The sequence below is a fragment of the Triturus cristatus genome, chromosome 2_2, assembly GCF_964204655.1.
Source record: "Triturus cristatus chromosome 2_2, aTriCri1.1, whole genome shotgun sequence".
In the NCBI taxonomy this organism is placed as follows: domain Eukaryota; kingdom Metazoa; phylum Chordata; class Amphibia; order Caudata; family Salamandridae; genus Triturus; species Triturus cristatus.
This window is the reverse complement of record NC_140582.1, coordinates 1,254,476,754-1,254,493,192: the sequence shown is the minus strand read 5'-3', so window position 1 is coordinate 1,254,493,192 and position 16,439 is coordinate 1,254,476,754. Positions and strand designations below refer to the sequence as shown.

Genomic DNA, 16,439 nt, shown 5'->3' with positions numbered 1-16,439 from the left:
CGCAAACAGCATAAGGACTTGGGGGTGCCTGAAAGACCACACACCCCGGGACCAACTGAGAGAAAAGTTCACATCCCCAAGGATGTGGTCCGCGAGTATGTCCGAGAAGACGACATACAACAATGGTTTAAGGCCTATGAGATCGCAATGACCTCCCACCGGATCGACCGGAGTGATTGGGGAGCCGGACTTTGGGGGAGATTTATCAACGAGGGTCGCGATGCCCTGCTGCAGCTCCCCGATCACCAAATGTCGTCCTACGACCACATGAAGGCTGCCCTCCTCACCCGCTACGGCCTCACGCCCGAGATGTACCGCCAGAGGTTCAGGGATTGCACCCGGATCCCAGGTACCACTTGGGTGGAATACGTGAACTATTTCAGCCGGGCCTTCGAGGGTTGGATCAAGGGAAGTCAGGTCACCACCTACGAACAGCTCTTCAACCTCATGGTATGGGAACACCTGTCAAACAACTGCTTCGTCGAGCTCCGGCAGCATCTACTCGACAGTAAGCTGACTGACCCCCGGCAGCTCGCCGCCGAAGCTGACCGGTGGGAGAGCACCCGAGTGGGCCGGAAAGGGCCACACGACCAGAACAGAAGCAACCAAGGCCAGCACCGTCCTCGGGGAGGAGGAGGAGGCCAGGGGCGGGGGAGAGACGCCTTGCCAGCAACAACCGTGGCCAGCACCCCGCCGCCGGCCGGCCGGGGCAACCCCCCGTTGCGGCCTGGGTACCGAGCCAACGTCACGTGCCACAGATGCCAGCGACTAGGCCACTACGCCAACGATCCGAACTGCCCGCTGAACCAAACGCCCAAACCCCGCCAGGTAGCTGCCGCTGCCCTGGGGGAGGAGCAGTCGTTGGAGGGTCCCGAGGAGTGTGAGCCGGACCAGCAAGGGTGGGAACCGGCCGCCATGGTCCTGGCATGCTTAGGGGGAAGAGACATGGTTCCGCGGGCTCCCCTACCCGCCAACACCAGGAAATACGGTCAGTGGGTGACCATTAATGGACAGAGAGCTGAGGCCTTGCGCGACACCGGCGCCAGCGTGACGGCCGTCCGCTGTCACCTCGTGAAGCCCGAGCAGATCTTGCCGAACATTCTCTGCCCCGTCCGCTCGGCAGATAACTCTGAAAGCATGTGCAAGATGGCCTGCGTCCCGTTTGAATGGGGAGGGGTCTCCGGCCTACTGAAAGTGACGGTCCGGGACGATGCCCCCGTGGACTGCCTCCTGGGGAATGACCTCGAGAGTTCCCCGTGGGCCACCGTCGAGAGAAGAGAGCACTTGGGGATGCTGGGCCTCCCGGACTGGGCCTGCATAACCACCCGATCCCTGGCCGGCCGGGCCGCCCCCCGATCAGAAGAAACCGAATGGCCGGCACCTCCGCCCCCGGTTGCCCCCGTAGAGGACAACGGCGGGGCCGACCTCCCAGACCCGGCCCCCGAAGAAAACGCGCAACCCCAGGACCTTCCGGATCTGGCTCAGTGGCGGCAAGAAGGGGGGCCCACCCAAGAACAGTTCCGCCAGGAGCAAAAGACCTGTCCCTCCCTCGAGGGACTTCGCCAACAAGCCAGCACCCAAGCCGCCGGGGACACCACCGGAACCCACTGGGTCTACTGGGATAACGACCTGCTCTACAGCGAGCAACGAATCGCCGAGCTGGGGGCCAGTCGAGTTCTGGTGGTACCGCTCCGCTTCCGAGACTTTCTACTCAACCTAGCCCACGATGTCCCCCTGGCTGGGCACCTGGGCCAAGATAAAACGTACAGTCGACTGGTGACCCACTTTTTCTGGCCAAAAATGAGGAATGACGTCCTGAACCACTGCCGATCGTGCCCCACATGCCAAGCAAGCGGGAAGAGTGGCCGGAAGCTTAAGGCTCCTCTACAACCCTTCCCGGTGGTCACCACCCCGTTCGAGAGGGTGGGGATAGACATTGTGGGGCCGCTGGACCCTCGCACGGCACCAGGACACAGGTTCATCTTGGTACTAGTGGACCATGCCACCCGCTATCCCGAGGCGGTGGCCCTACGAAACCAGACCCGGCGCTTCAGGGAGATGGCCAAGGCGAACCTCGAGGCCAGTCAGGAGGACATGAAAAGGTGGTATGATCACAATGCCTCCTCCGTTGAGTTCGAGCCTGGGCAGCAAGTATGGGTGATGTCCCCCACCGAACCATGTGCCCTGCAAGACAAGTGGACGGGGCCCTTCAAAGTGGTCGAGCGTAAAAGCCCCGTCACTTACCTCATCGACATGGGGTCCACCCGGAACCCCCTGCGGGTCCTCCACACCAACCGGCTCAAACCGCACTTTGTGCGCTCCGAACTAAGCCTCCTGATGGCGACCGACAGTGGTACAGAAGAAGACTCCGAGCCCCTCCCGGATCTCTTAAAGACTCAGGAGAAGGACGGCTCCGTGGATGGGGTCCGGCTCTCCGACGCCCTCACTTCGGAGCAACGCCAGGACTGCCGGGACCTCCTGCTGCAGTTCGCTGCCCTGTTCTCACTCACCCCCGGGGTCACCCCTTGGTGTTTGCACGACGTAGACACCGGGGACAGTCCCCCTGTCCGGCACCGGGCCTACCGCGTACCAGATCGGGTACGGGCCTGCATACAGGAGGAAGTGGCCAAGATGCTCACGATCGGGGTCATCGAGCCCTCGGACAGTCCCTGGGCCAGTCCGGTTGTATTAGTTCCCAAGGCCGCTGCCCCCGGCACCGCCCCTGAACTGAGATTCTGCGTCGACTACCGGGGCTTGAACGCTGTCACCCGGACCGACGCTCATCCCATCCCCCGAGCAGACGAGCTGATCGACCGGCTGGGGGCCGCCCGCTACCTTAGTATCTTCGACCTGACGGCGGGCTACTGGCAGATCGGCCTCACACCCAGGGCTCAGGAACGGTCAGCCTTCTCCACCCCCGATGGCCACTATCAATTTAAGGTCAGGCCCTTTGGCATGAAGAATGCCCCCGCCACATTCCAACGTCTTGTGAACCAGGTCTTGGCAGGGCTCGAAGAATTCAGCGCTGCCTACCTGGACGATATCGCTGTATACAGCCGCCACTGGTCCGACCACCTCCGTCACCTCCAAGAGGTCCTCCAAGCCCTCCAGCGGGCCGGCCTCACCATTAAAGCCGGCAAGTGCCAAATTGGCCAAGGGTCTGTGACCTACCTGGGGCCCCAAGTGGGAAGCGGGCTGGTGGCCCCACTACAACTTAAGATTGCTGCCATCCAGTCCTGGCAGCCCCCCGTCACCCAGACCGAGGTCCGAGCCTTCTTGGGGCTCACCGGCTACTACCGGCGGTTCGTGAAGGACTACGGCAGCATCGTAGGGCCCCTCACGGGACTCACATCCAAGAATCAACCGAAGCGGGTCCACTGGACTCCTGATTGTCAAGCGGCCTTCGAGGAGCTGAAGGCCGCCCTGTGCACCGCCCCGGTGCTCCAGGCCCCCGATTACAGTCGGGAATTTGTAGTACAGACCGACGCCTCCGACCACGGCATCGGGGCCGTCCTCTCTCAGCTGAACCCCGAAGGTCATGACCAGCCGGTGGCCTTCATCAGTCGACGTCTCCTGGCCCGAGAACAGCGTTGGAGCACAATCGAGAGAGAGGCATTTGCAGTAGTGTGGGCCCTCAAAAAGCTCCGGCCCTATCTCTTCGGTACCCACTTCCGGGTACAAACCGACCATCGACCCCTGCAATGGCTGATGCAGATGCGGGGGGAGAACCCAAAACTCTTGCGCTGGTCCATTTCCCTGCAGGGAATGGACTTCACTGTGGAGCACCGGCCAGGCCAAGACCACGCCAACGCGGACGGCCTGTCCCGCTTTTTCCGCCTCGACGAAGAGAGTCCCCAAGGAGATGGGTGACTCTCCCCGCCTTCAGCTGGGGGGGACGCATGTTGGACAGGCCACACAGAGGGCTGGCTCCCCCCCCGCACGACAGGGCCCGAGCTCCGGCCCACCCGGCATACCCCCGTGACAAGCCCCTGTACTCCGTCTCCCGACGGACCCTCTGCCCTCGGACCCCTACTCATCACGGGGTCCAGCCCCACCGGCTTCCCCGGCCAGGTCAAGCCGCCATCTTGGGCCCTGCACCACGCGGCCGCGTGGCCTCACCTCGACCCTAACCCCGGGCCTGGCCGGCCCCGACATCCCGGCACCACCATCCACCCAGGAGGTGAGCGGACCACTTGGCAGGTCAATGGGAGAACGAAGCGTCAGGAGCTCTTCCCCCCGCCAGGTGCCGATCGCCTCCAGCAGCCCCCAGGCGCTGGCTCCACCCCCTGCTGGGTGTCTGGACACCTTCATCCCGGACCCTCCGACCTCCAAGTGCGAGGGTCCGGACATCAAAGGGCACCAGCCCTATAACTAAGACAGCTCCGGAGCAGGAAGGCAGTTGTATCCTGGAGTCGAGAGACACCGAGTGAACTCAACCCTGACGGTCTACTGGCGCTGCCGTAGCCCGCTCTTGTGAACCACCGGGACCTGCTGGCGCTGCCGCGGCCCTCTGCAACCTTCATCTTCCTGGGACCTGCTGGCGCTGCCGCGGCCCGTTGTAACGACCATCCTCACCGGGACCTGCTGGCGCTGCCGCGGACCGTTCATCTTCCAGGGACCTGCTGGCGCTGCCGCGGCCCGTTGTATCGACCATCCGCACCGGGACCTGCTGGCGCTGCCGCGGCCCATACCACCTAACCACCAAGCTCGAGGATTGTGAGCTCATCACCATCTCATCCGAATTACCTGATTGGTAAATAGACTGTCCCGCTACCCCCTTCCCGACCTTACGAGACTCTAATCGAGGGGACCCCTGAGTCCAGACCTCCTTGTACCATTTTACCGTACCTTAAATAAGTGCCGATAAAGATCACTGAACCTTATCCGTGTGTGATATCTGTCTGTGGGGGGGAAGTTACTTGTCTGTACGATCGCTGGAGACGGCTCTCCCCGGAGACCTCTCCTCCTGACCCCGGCCGACCCTCCCGGTCCATCTACCTTTTCTAACACTGTTCTTGTTGGGTGTGTACGCCCCTGGTTCCGGGTGATCCTGTTCTTGTTGGGTGTGTATGCCCCTGGCTCCAGGTGCCCCTGTTCTACTTTGCTACTGTCCTCAGGAAGATGCAGTGTATGAGTACTGATCTTTGGTCCTGCAGCCATTTCATGATGTCTTTGGAACAAGAACGTTGCAGGGAAGAGCAAAGACTCGGAGTTTAAAATACAGCAAATAATGTGATTGTTCATAGACAAATACCCCCAAATGAACTGATACTCACACACGGCTCTGGCAGATCTGCAGGAAGCCAGCCAGACCTCCTTGAGAGGCGCAGGTCTCGAGGAAGAAGCCTCTTCACACTGCCTGTTCTTCCCTCAGAAGCAATTGGTCTCTTTCACCAGGGGTGCACTTTCTTTGGGTTTCCTTTTGCTGAACGAAACAGAATAGTTTGATTAAACAAGTTCAACACCTTTATATTAAATCCAAGGTTTCTTTTGAACAGATCAGTGGCTAGAATAAAAAGTGGATGGATAAATGAATGCTACCTCAGTTGGTTTAACGTTCGGCGCTGACATCTACTGTGATCTGAATATTACAATTAAAAGAGAGAGAGGTCTGCCATCAGCCAGGGATGGGTGCACCTTCAGCATTTAATCATGTCCAGTACTGGCGCGCATGCGCAAACGTGCCCCACGGAGCATGCGCAGAGCAGGAAGGCACGACAGCTCAGGCATGGTCCATGAGAAGGCCGCAGGACTCTTCTGAGCATGCGCAAAACAGAAGCGCTGTTTGAAAAGGACATGCGCAGAGTAGAAGAGATAAAACGGTCAAAATAAGCAACTCCAAATGGAGCATGAACAGAAAGGAAGAGAGTCCTCTCTTGCGCAGGCGCAGTGTAGAGGGAACGGACAACGCCAGAAAGCGCCCATAAGAGCGTAATAGAAACACTACTCTGGTGCGCATGCGCAGTGAAGAGATACAATCAGCTCACAGTCTGGTTTGTGGTAAAGTATACCAGAGGCACCCGGAGTGCGTCGGACGGAAGATCTGGAAACATGGAGGAGCTGGTCGAGGCAGCCCGGCCGGGGGTGCAGCGCACCCCCAGCACTGCACAGCTCCGCATCCTCTCTCAGGGCAGGCTTGCTGCAGAGTCGGTGTCCAGGACTCCTGCAGCAGGCTGAAGCCATGGCCAGGAGCCTGGCCCGAGCAGGTAGGCCCGAGGAGCCAAGCCTGAGAGGCCCGAGCAGTAAGGCCCGAGGAGCCTGGCCCGAGCAGGTAGGCCCGAGGAGCCAAGCCTGAGAGGCCCGAGCAGTAAGGCCCGAGGAGCCAGGCCCGAGCAGCTAGGCCCCAGGAGCCAGGCCTGGGCAGCGACCAGTCAGGCCCGGGGAGCCAGGCCTGAGAGGCCCGAGGAGCCAGGCCTGAGCAGGGATCAGCCAGGCCCGGGGAGCCAGGCCTGAGAGGCCCGAGGAGCCAGGCTGTGGCTGCAGAGCCAGGCTTCTGTGGGAACGACCTCAAGCCCAAAGCTCGGAAAGATGCATGTTTATGATGACGCCAGAGGCGCTTTTCCTGCTCCACCACCACCAAGGGCAATGGCCCTTTCTCTTCTCATTCAGTTCTTCGACTAGCCCACACTGCAGCCAGTGGTGTTACTGTAAGGAGGTTTTCCACTTTACACACCAGTTACATTTTTGTAGAAACTAAGCTGGAAACGCCATGCAGTAAAAACGAAGCTGGAAACTCCTTGAGGTTCGTCAAATTAAGTTTCTTATAACCAGCCCCATAACACGTCTGGTATGTCTTGCAGAACCGGTCAAACTGCCAGACAAAGTCCGTTAAACTGTCAACCTGGAACGTTGTGTAGGGAAAGGAACCAATAGAAACAGTTGGGAGAAATGCATCACAATACCTGTCCCCGTGCAGGTTGTCGCGTGCCAGGGATTGGCTCGTGCCAACTTGATAGAATGGCCCGTGCCAACCTCTGATATTACAATTTCGGGGACAAAACTGCTGTGAGGAGGACTGAATCTATTGGAATCTCTTGAAGGTGGTGGTCTCCCAACCCCACTCTTCAAATCATTTCATTACACCTATATGAAAGAGGCCTTTCAGTCAGAAGCACCCAGTGGCGGATGGTGACATTTGAAAGTGGTGGGGCGTAAACTTTCTGTCGGAGTGCACCGTGGCGAGCGAGCGCAGCGTGCGAGCTCGACCACCTTAGAGGGGGTTCGGGGGGGTTTTTCCCCCCGAGAAAATTTTGAAAAAAAAGTGGGTAAAGGGTGCATTTTCAAGCAAATTTCAGAAGCACAGAGACTAGAGCTGCAAACACACATAGAGCCCACTGCAGAGGGTATGTTCTTAGGTGAAGTCCTGCTGAAACTAAAATGCATTAACATTATAATCTCAGTTTCCCCACTTAACAAAGAGAGTCTGACTAACGTTATGCCCACTTCGCCGGGCAATTATTAATACTGTCACTGGCTGCCCGCTCTCCTGTCCTTTGCTCATTAATTCTTTCACTGGCTGTTATTCCCCCTTTCCTCTATCCTAATGTTGGCTTGTATGTTAAAAACTACAAACCAACAGGTACATGGTACAGCATGAGGTATCTGCATCACAGTGCACCTGTACTGCTAATCACATCTAACAAATTCAAAGAAAATGGAAATGGAAAAGAGGAAATGCATTTTTATTCCAAATACCACATTTCTAAAAATAGCCATCAAGTTTATGAAAGCAATGCAGCATTCTCAGAATGACAATCAATGGCTGCCCCGTGTTTCTATTGGTGAATGCTCTCCTGAGCAGGATGTGTCACCACGCTCCCAGCAGCGTGGTAGCAGTTCCCGCTGGGTTCTGTATACAAACATGGATGTCATTGGCTGTAAACTGCCCCTGGCAGCCATTTTGTTTACAGTAAACACCAGGACCTCTCCATTATTGGTCAGTAAATGTCACATGCGCTAGGCCTGTTTGGAAAACTTCCTCTCTCTGATTGGAAAAAAATAAAACAACTATATTTCCGGATTGAGCATCAGTTTTGCCCTATAATTCTCACCACTATTTTGAGGGAGAGATGAGGACAGGGTTAAATCATAGACAGCAAATCCGCCCTTACAATGCCAATGAAAATTAGAATTTAGCAAGCCCTACTTTAATATTAGTCATTCCTCGATACAGTTCAATGAGTGAATAATGTTTGTATTGTTCGCCTCACAAAGAAGCCAAATAGAATAATAAAGTGATAAAAATAGCACACAAACGTGGTGCCAACGCCGAGAAATAAAAAAAAAGTGAGCGCCTCTTAGGACGTTGCAGTCCTTCTCCAAACATTGCATGAAACCAACCAGCGTTATAATTGCTTCGAGTTGTAGCCAATTAAAGCGTAGGAACCGGACATTTAAAGGACAAAACACGACAACGGCTCCAGGTAAACAAGACACCGTAGCAAGGCTTCTGCCTCGAGGCATTTCAAAGTGCACGCAATGACACCGAACTAGTGGTCACAAGTGCGGCGACAGAATTTAAATGCCCACTTACACTTCAGGGCAAGTACGAAAACAGTGGGGCAAATCTGCGCACTTCTAGCCCCTCCTCTAGGCTTGTTCTACGGACGGGGTATGACAAAAAGGCATTCATTCATATAGTATCGGTCACTGTACACGCATTCATTTATGAATGCACGAAAGGGGGGCTGTTGCGAAACACATGAAGCCACACGTATCTGTCAAAAAACTCTCCCCGACTCCCGGGTGAGCACACGCAGATATAGTTATAAAGTAGTCAAAAACTAAGACGAGTACACACAAAGTAAACACTCTCTTTCAGGCACACCTCCCCAGTGAGCGCCATATGAATGCAATTTAGAAAGCGATCCACACACTATGTATGATCTACTCCTGTGAAGATTTGTCCACACTTTATAAACAAACTGTTTCTCTCTCACACACACACAAATATCGAGTGTGACATACAGTGACACAACTTGCTTTAAATAGGATACAAAAACAAAAAGGTAACAACTAAATCAAACATCAAGAGAGCCATAGGGCAGAGATTAGAGATTCTGATGTGTAGTTCATAAGACATATATACATATTAAAGGTGATCAAAAACAAAAAGACTAAATCAAGGGCCAATATGTATACTTTAAAAATTACTGATGTTTATTGGTCCATTTGTATTTATACATTGTCCGTTTAAATGCAAAATGTGCATTGCCTAGTCAGGAGGTGGTAGTGGGACGGGGAGGGAGGAAGGAGGGGGTTAAAAAAAAGTTCACTTACCTGTCGGCTGCCTCCGTCCTCTCCCTGGTTCTCGGCCATCATTCATTCCCTATGAGGGCTCCTTAAACACACTCCGCTCGTGCTGCCAATTCTTACATTACTCGCTTTTCTTCATGTCCAGGCCCGCGTTGGCGCCTCTCTGCAACTGCCCCTTCAAACGATCCAGAACACCACGTCCCCGTGACGCAACCCGGCCCTCAGCCAATCCTGGCGCTGCAGCAGCGCCACTGATTGGCTGACGGCACAGCCTACTCCTCGCCCGCCGCCTGCCCATTTAGGAGACCGAGGGGCTCCTAATGGGCATGCGCAAGGCAGCAAAAATACAAGTACGCATGACTGGGCACGGAGTAAAAAATTAAGCTCCATGCCCACTCATGCGCACTTGTGCTGCCTTTCCCAAAGGCGTCCGACAATGATGTCAGTCAACATGACACCGGACCGCCCACGGTCCGACGTCATGCTGACTGACATTCACAGAGGGAGGACTCGGGAGCTGCGGTTGCGGACAGTCACAGAGGAGGGAGCTGCAGCTGCGGGCGCGGCGCGGGCGGGGGGGCTACGCCCCCACGCCCCAATGGACGCACCGCGCCTGGAAGCACCTAAGCTTTCCCTTTTTGTACTAAGGGCTAAAAGTGTATTCCCAAAAGGCGTCATGAAAAGGGGACAGCCACCACACACCCAGAGGCTTCTATGTGCCACATAATACCACACTTCAAACGTGGCCTTCGCCGCCGGGGAGGTGTAGGAGTTTGTCCATGCTCGCTCAGGACCAAGGAAACTCCACTCAAGGGCGGGAGGCCAGATTTTGTCAAGAGAGCACCAAAACATATGTTTTCCCATGCGACTATGCAATCAGGTACCTCAACTGGAATGCTTTATAATGTGACGAGTGAGGCATCCCCACACCTACCTGTCACGGCTTGTAGATCATGGTCTCCAATCTATTTTCATTCCTAAACAAAGGACTTGCAAAGGCTTTTTTAGCAGTTGAAATTGGTATAAACGAGGTACAGCAGGAGCGCCTGAAACATATATCTTTGGCTATATCATTATCTTTAAGGCAGTGATCCATCCCACAGAGGATAACATGAGTCTTACAGGATGTGATCCCATCCTTCACAGTTCGGATCAACAGCCCAAAATTCTAAGCCACGCACATGTACAAACTCAGGATCAGTCCAATTCCCAAGTAGTGGACAGCAGCTGTTGACCATCAGAAGCACTTGCCCACCATAATCCGGTTTAGTAACCAAGATCCCCCTGCAACAATCATATGCTCAGATTTGTGTAGATTGACACGCAAGCTCCTTACCTCTCAGCTCTATCAACAGCTCAATCAAGCGGCTTTCTTGGTAGGAAATGGAATTAAAACATCATCTGGAAATGCTGAAATCTCCATATCAAAGGACTCCTGTATGTCTGTTATGAAACCCCAATCAACCCAGTCTAATCTTTTTTCAGCATCCAGGAAAAACATAAGCTTTTTTCTCCTTTCACCTGGGGGAAGCTATAAAAGTCTATTAAACGCACAGAGCCGTAATTAAGAATGTTCTTCTTTACTGGCCACAAATAACAACATTTTTCGAAAAGGGATATTTTAGCATGGTAAAAAAACTATCTGAGAATAATTTACTATATCAGACCTGTGTTTGACACTGTATGACATCACAAGTACCTTCCCAGCAACATGAAAGGCTCCAATATATATACAACATCTGATTTAGTACAGTGTGTCCACTTCTTTGCTGCATTGAGCATGCACGTGTGCAGGCAGAGAATTTTGGGCAATTCCTTCAGGTTTTGATTTCCCTTTAGCTCAATGCGTGTGCTGGAAGGACACATTATTTCCCTTCTTTAGCTCCCTGCTATGTTAACCTGTTCCTTGTCATAAACTAGTTCTTGTCTCTTCCCTACTGCTCAGCTGGAATGTGTGATGACCTCATAGAATGTTTGGGTGCCTGTGTGTGTGTGGAGCGTCAGTTTTTGAACGGAGACTGAGCAGCAGGGAGGCTGCTTCTGGTGGGGCTACGCTTCATCTACTCTTTACCTTCTACTCATCTATCCTGGAACTAAGCCATAATAAAGATATCCTGATTATACACCCGGCCTTGTGCATCATCCCTTTACAACAATTTGGCGCCGATCTTGAAGAACCGACGCGTTGAGCAAGGAAGGCCCTGTACAAAGGAACTAAGGAAAAGGAAACGTTATGGAAACTAAAACAGTGAAACTTTGAAGAAACGTCCTGGTCACAGGGGTGGGGAAATCATATCGCCCGAGCCATGTTGATTTTTACCACGGGCAAGAAGATTTAATGTTTATTTTGTCCGATGGACAAGTAGACATTAAACCGCATGCATAATACAGGTCGGAGCACTCTGGGACTCACAGCCAATCAGAAAGGCTGCCAGAGACACTTTTGAGGCCTGTGATTGGCTAGCAGCCCAGGACTGGGCTCTCGCCAGTGATTGACTGGGGGGCTGAAACGTCAGTCTCAATAAGCGATAGTCTCGCTTTCTCAAGCTTAATGGGGTGGACATGCAGAACCACGAGGAAGCTGGCTCAATTTTAACACGAGGGTAGCAGAAATATTTTGGTGCTATTGGCGCGACCTGAGACAGAGGTGAGGAGAAAGGGTGGCATTGATGTTACCCGGTTAATGCCAAGTGAGCTTGCGGCACCAGGGGGCGGGGCGTAGGAGTACAGTTAACTTTATTCTCTCTGCTCGCGAAGGGAAAAAAATGCAAAGATCCTGCTGAGAGCTCAACGGATTGCAGTGAAAATAACGGTATTATGCTAGTGCTCAGTTCAGAATCTAGGAGAGAAAACCGAGCGCGCTATCTTGGGGTTTGGAGCGGACTGTTCTGTAAGTGGAGCTCTGCTATGCAACGGCTCATATTATACTAAATGTGGTGTTAAGGAATTGTACCGGGTTGAAAACATTTCAAATTCCCGTGATCAGTATCTCAGCTAAACCACACGGTAGCATTATAGCAAATGAGCAATATGTTTGTTTTACCCTGTATTGCCCATTACAGCTGGTGGATTTGAAAAGTGATGGGACGGCTTTCTTTCTCTCTCTTCTGCTTTTTACTCTCTTAATCTGCTCCCCCTGTCTGTCTCTCTTCCTCTTCGCATTAGCCCCTCTCCCTTCTCTTTCCCTCTGCTTCTCCCTCTCTCTGCCCCCTTTATTGCTTTGCCCCTCTCTCTTCTCCTTTTCACTAGCTCTCTCTTTATCTGCTGTCCCTGTCTGCTCTCTCTCTTCCTCTTCTCTCTCCCTCCCTCGCATTCACTTCCATCCCATACCGCCCCAGTCGGAGTGCTGTGCCTCCTCGCGGGTCGCCTCGGAGCCCTCCTTGCCCCACGGTAATCCACAAACAGTTTGGCCTCGGATGCCTCATTCTGCAGCCGTGTAATGAAAACAATGATTGCAGGGTGAAAAAAAACAGGCCGGCTCCATTACACACCAGAACTGGATGGCGATTGGGGCAAGAGCAGCAAACAGATGAAGACAGCTTCTCTCCAATGCCCCCTAGAACTGAATACATTGGTCTCCCGGAGCCAGTTCCTCGTACTCGCTGTTTATTTGGAAGGAGCACTGGATCCCACCTCCGAACGGGTGATTGACTAGGGGGCCCTCAAGGCTCAGACATAGCCTCGGACACTCAAAATACTATCGTTGTTTCCTGCCCTGAAGGAAGAGCTGCTGGACTTCCAACTGAGGAGAGGAATAGCCCTAAACTTGAGGAGAAAAAGCCAGACACAACTCACAGAAGACCTGGCTGTGTGCACCATAAAGGTAAAGAATGAGGAATAAGGAGCTGTCAGCAAGTAAATATTAAACTACCAAGAACCTACAAAAAAAAAAAAAGTGATGGGGCTGGGGCGGAGGGGTGATTTATATTAATTTCCTTTAGGGACAGAAGCTGCTATCTATTACCTGCAAAGTGCCTGATCGAATTCGTCTACTTTTTGCCCGTATGAGAATTAAAGTGGTGACCAGTGAGCTGCTGTGTGCTGTTACATATTATATGTAAAGACGAAAAGATGTTGAAATTCCAGGGTCCCGAATCAATAGAGTGTGTGTGCCTCACATTGCACACACTGTGACATGAGTTAACACTACCCGTCTCATTCACTCTCCCTCGCCTTATTTTTCTCTCACGGGCCCATGTTTCATGCTTTCTTTCCTGCTATTTTTTGGAACATATGTCTGTTTAACTACCTTTTGAAAAACTGCTTAGCTCGTGAGGATCGTGAGTGCTGCCTGCAGCCACGTGCTGCAAGCGCATCGGCCCTGTCTCTTCCTCCCCAAATCCCCCTCCTATGATCTAACCCACTGGGGTCGGAGCAGGGGAACTGCAGGGGTATTTTTACCTTGTATGTGGAAGCAGGTGCAAAAGCCTACCAAACTACCATACTCCTATCTGGCACGTAGGTTACAAACCAATCACTGCAGCATACTCTCGACCTCCTTAGCTGTCCTCTTAATGGGAATGGAGGCTGTAATCTGAAAGTGTCATAGTTTGCCTTTGATGTGATCTATTTAGACAAAGAGCCCTCAATGCTTTGGTACGTTGGAGGTACATTAAGAATGTTTAGACAGTTGTTCCCCCCCCTATTGCTGCCCCTCAATCTCACTCCCAGCCCAAAATCCCTCTCGATGCCTGCACACGCCCATCCACATTATTTTTCATTCTGACTACAGAAATGATTTTCAGGAGATCTCAGGGTCATAAGCCCACATTGACACTGGTTCAGTGTCACTACTAGGTGGAATCAATTCCTCCAGGACAGGCCCCTGCGGATAAAGAGCTGTGTCATTGCCCCTTTCACCTGCGGTGACCAGAACCTCCTTCAGCAGAGACCCTGTGTACAGGCATCTCACAGCCTCCACCTCTACCCCAAGTAATCCAGGGCTGGCCCGGCTCTTGACAGTTGGTGGAGTTGAGTGTCCTGCAAGATGGATGCTTGTGGCTAGCATCAGAACTCTGCAGCAAAACCTGCACAGTCACCGTTCCATAGAGATGCATGTGCTGTCTGCACATGTGGGTGCCAGTGCCTAGGACGGTCTGTCAGAGAGATTCCTGCATGTTGTGCTAAATGTTAATGGGTTGGTCAGTGCATGAACTAATAGAGGTTTCATAATATCCCACTGATTAACGTAACTTTCATTTCAACTAAAGCTGTCCATTATTATACATGTAGTTACCTGAAGGTGAAAGACCACAAAAAGTTAGAAAATGTATTTTTTTTTTTAACAACTACTTTGACCCCCCCCCCCCCCCCCCACAGGCTCTCTAACCCAGCCTCCCCCTTTTCATGCAGCATCACAGTTCCCATACTTTTTTTTTAATGCACTTCAACCACTGAGTAGACAGCTCGCAGGCTGTGCCTGATACCACCGCTGCACTCACACTGCCCTCTGAATACAGTATTCAGGACTTGCTGCCATGGGGTTTGGAGAGCAGGGCAGGAGAAGAGGTAGGCGGAGGGCCTCCTGTCATAGACTCCAGACTGAAAGAAGGGAGCAAAGAGTCCCCTTATTTTAAAGAGAGAGTGGGACTGCCCCACCATTTTACCAACCACCATCCCTATGCCCTTCACACACACATACCCACCCAGCTCCCAACTCCCCAGTTACAGCCAGAGCTGCCGACTTTGAACCTTGGGGACCAGGTTCAAGTCTCAGCATTGCTAAACATCCTGTGATTCTGGGCAGATCACTTAATCTGCTCTGGCCTAAAAAAAATGCTCATGACCTTTTGTAATGTAACTGGTGCTCATGAAAAGCACTCCAATACCTTTGCAAAAAATAAATGCCCACACCAGGCTCACATGACCAGCATGGTGCTTTCCTTTCACAGATGAAGCAGATTCTGAAGCTTTCCCAGTTTTAAAGGTGAAAGGAAAGAATCCTGAACTCTGACTTTATACCACATGCAGTGCAAGAGCCTCAGTGTTTACGCCTGTGTCCTGGCTTGATAACCTAACATGCATTTTTAAAGCACATGTTCACCCAGAAGGGCATCTTGGCGCTGAATAACATTTGTTTATTGTTACCCAACTCAATGTTACTAATTTTATCGACCTCAGAAGGATGAAAGGCTAAGTGGACCCAGCAGGATTTGAACCTGTGACCATGAGGTCAAACACAGAGCCCTACAGTGGACACATTAGTCCACTAAGCCACCAGCCCTGATATGTCATGAGAGGAAAGTAAAATAAAGTAGTGGCGCTTTGGGTGTTTGTTCACTTATTATTGGATCTAAATCCGCTGAAGAATAAACAAACTTCATTCACCAGATACCATTTGACTATCCAAGAGGTCAGGACAAAGTTTCCAACTCTACTGTGACTGAGCCTGGGCATCCTTGCTAGGTGTGACATGACATTTTGAGTGGTTGCAGTTACTCACTAGCCCCCGTCTCAATGATGCTCAGCTCTGCACTTCTAGATTTACTGTCTTTTCAAACTAACACTCCTTCCCTTCTCTGTGAGACTCACGCTTGCTTTCCAGCTGTGTGAGTATAAAGATATCACTGCTGCTACATGTCCTACAGATCTGAGAGACAAACTTGAACATCAGTTGGTGAGCTGCACTTTTTCATGTTAGGGTAGCTTACTCAGCTGCTGCCATTACTATATGCAAGAGAGAACCCTGTACTGCTACTGCCAGTGCTGCATATGCTCTTTGTGTGGGAGAAGAATGTAGAGATGTAGCGGTGAGTGCACAATAATATAAACACACCACACCTGACCAGAAGTGTAAAAGGAGAGATTGATTTAACTGCCTATATTACTGCCTCTTGTGTATTTGTACTTAAGTATCCTGCCTCAGTGAGCCGCAGCACATCTTCTACTTGATTTTGCTGCCCCATGAACCGTTCATAAGCTCTGCCAAGAAGTGCAGCTATTCCCATTCACAAGTTTATCAGAGCATCACATCTGAGTATTTTTGAAGCTGGACAGCTATGAGTTCGCCCTATGATGGAGAACACCCTTCTATCCTATAGGTTCATATTTCGACAAAGTCTTGTCTGTGCCAAAAACACTTCCAGAAATGTAGTAAATTATAAGTCTGCACTCTGCCTTTAGGTACCATTTCTCTTAATATGAAAATGTGTTACATGCAAATTAGTTGATAATTGGGTGCAGTG

At 52.1% G+C, this 16,439-nt stretch overlaps 1 protein-coding gene across 2 annotated transcripts in view; it reads right to left on the bottom strand.

Annotated features, from left to right (window-relative positions):
* Positions 1 to 16,439, bottom strand: part of LOC146863538 (uncharacterized) — a 72,176-nt gene that overhangs the window by 54,284 nt on the left and 1,453 nt on the right. The window contains exons 1-2 of one of the 2 annotated variants that reach the window (XM_085642992.1): positions 5,542 to 5,664; positions 5,277 to 5,425 (exon numbers count right to left, since the gene is read on the bottom strand). The gene's annotated coding sequence lies outside the window, so the exon portion shown is untranslated. Of the gene's footprint in view, positions 1 to 5,276; positions 5,426 to 5,541; positions 5,665 to 16,439 lie in introns of those variants that run through there. The other variant, XM_085642993.1, reaches the window with a different exon arrangement.